We start from the raw sequence: 2,608 nt of genomic DNA on the forward strand, positions 1-2,608 counted from the left end.
TGCTTCCTTAAACTCCTCCCATTCTATAGGACCCGCTTCCTCCGGCCAATTTGCCTGCCATTGAGTGTACCAAATTTGGGCCACCTCCTCCAATTGGTATGAAGCCAATTCCGCTTTCTCTCAAGAAGATACTCCCATAGCATCCACAATTTTGTAAATCTCATCCAAGAATCCTTGGGGATCTTCTCCAATTCTAGAGCCCAATAAGATAGGAGGATTCGTCCTCACGAAGTCTCTCAACCTTGAGGCAGTCATACTCTCATTAGCATTCACCCTAGGCCCCACATCTCTATTTGCTTGAGTCGTCATGGCTTGAGCTAGAGTTAGAAAAGCCGCCCTAATCTCTTCATTAGTCATGGCCGGCGGAACCACCGAAACTTCATTCTCTTGATTGCCTATGGGGACTTGGTCACCTTGAAGACCTTGGGGGAGGAACTCCCCCATCCACATTATCCTCTTTCCCTCTCCTAGGATTAGCCTTCCTATTCATATCTTATAAACATAAGAGACGGATTAGGAAAGATACTTATAGACCAAACCCTAAGGCACGACGTCATGTTTAATGAAATAAGTGATACTTCTACCGTCCTATAGCCTCTCGCTCATAGATGTGTCGCGACTCACACTGATGAACAAGACTCTAGTAGACGTGGCGTATGAGACTTTGAATCCTAAGGGACAATTTCCAAAACCTTATGCTCTGATACCAAGTTTGTAACTATCCGAGAGCACCCCCAAGTCGTAACATGCGTACTCGACCACTCGGAGGTCTAATACAAGCCTCTTAGCTTTCATTCATCGCATTCAATAATAAATACCGTAAGAATTTAAACACTTTTTAAAACAAATTCATAATACTCAAAATCTTTCAAATGTAACGAAGTAGAATTTCTAAGTCTCATGTACCATCTTAGACACGAATAGAACATCTTAGGGGCACGCCCCTTTATAACAAAATATAAGTCTTATACAATGTCTAAGTGGAAATACTAGAAAGGTAACAACTATGTCCTCGAATATATGAGGACATACCAAGGTTTTTGAAAAGAGTCAATATCCCAAACTTCCTCAAAAGATCTCTTCACTTTCCACCACCTACGCTTGTAACAATAGAGAGATATGGAATTAGTACAATAAGTTCTAAGTATGATGACCATGCAAGAAAATATGCACAACGGACATTTACAAGGAATGTATGCTTTTAAGACCTTCTTTAACAAACCTTTAAAACCACAAGCATAAACCCACATTTCAAGTCACCATTCACAAATAAGACCATATTCAAATCATTCACAACTCAATTAACACAAGTGTACAATACTTAAAAAAGATAGCAAAGTAAGTCCTTTATTACCATTTAAGCCTCTATCTCAAGTCACCCTAAGCCACACTTAAGTGAATGATGAAGTGACCGCCCATACAACCTCTTCATATACACCTAAGTGTTCTTAAGAGTTACCATAGACAAGGGTTTTATCATTACATTATAACATACTAAGTCAACATTCTTTATAAAACTATTTAGGAGACACACAAGCATATAGGGGACAATCACATAATAGCCCTAAGGCATAGGAAACTCACTTTAGTATATTCTAAGCCTACTCGTGCCATGTGTAGATAGCATCCCATACTACTACCTACACGTTGTAGAACCTATCAAATATTAGAGTGCACATCCCATATGATGGAAATAGGCCTTAACCGACATAAACCATACTAGCAAGGTATGGAATCCGGAGTCTAACCTACTCCGTGGAGGTTGTTCTACTTGCCAAGGATAGAACTAAATGTAACCCATGTTGGCACATGGTTTAAGAGATGTCCAAGGATGTTCATTGTGCCTAATCTCATGCTCAACTAGGCCACCATCCTAACCACATCCACTCGGTGCTTAGCCTTGGTTTCTATAGAGTATTCAATCACATATGTACTACTAGAGAGGGTTCCTTTTCTAGTTCAACCAACTCATAGTACCTCTTCCCAAGAAAGACCCCATTTCTTAGTCATAGCCAATCTAGGTTCATAAGAATAGCTCATTTGACTTTCTTAGATAAGGATTCTCATGCCGTTCTAGTTCCATCCATCGCTAAGTCTATCATTTAACTCAAGAAGGGAACATCACTCTAAGGCCCATCCTTCAAGGTTATTTACTTAGAAAAGCTGGGCTCATGAAAAGTTACTATGCTTAAGTCTTACCAATTCAAGTCTTGGCCTAGAATTCCTCTTTTAGCATTTATAGGAAGAGCTCCATTACGAAGTCATAGCCCAACCAAACATTCATATACTCATATACATAATCAAGCTTTCATGTCACAAGACAAGATACTCAAGTCTAGCATATGAGCTACAACATCATGTTATAGAGACTCATCATAGTCCATCATCACCACATATCACCATTTCAAGATAAACATGCTTTCACATTAGCATAATACCACTTTATACAATATATCACATTTATACCATTAGAACATCTTCACATTATAGCTTCACACAAACTTTACATATAGCTTCATATAGGACTTTACATATAGCCTCATATGTGTATAATAATACAACAATGTCATAACACTCATATAATGCCCTTTGTGGGCTCAATTCACAA

The sequence above is a fragment of the Solanum stenotomum genome, chromosome 4 (assembly GCF_019186545.1).
Source record: "Solanum stenotomum isolate F172 chromosome 4, ASM1918654v1, whole genome shotgun sequence".
Taxonomy (NCBI): domain Eukaryota; kingdom Viridiplantae; phylum Streptophyta; class Magnoliopsida; order Solanales; family Solanaceae; genus Solanum; species Solanum stenotomum.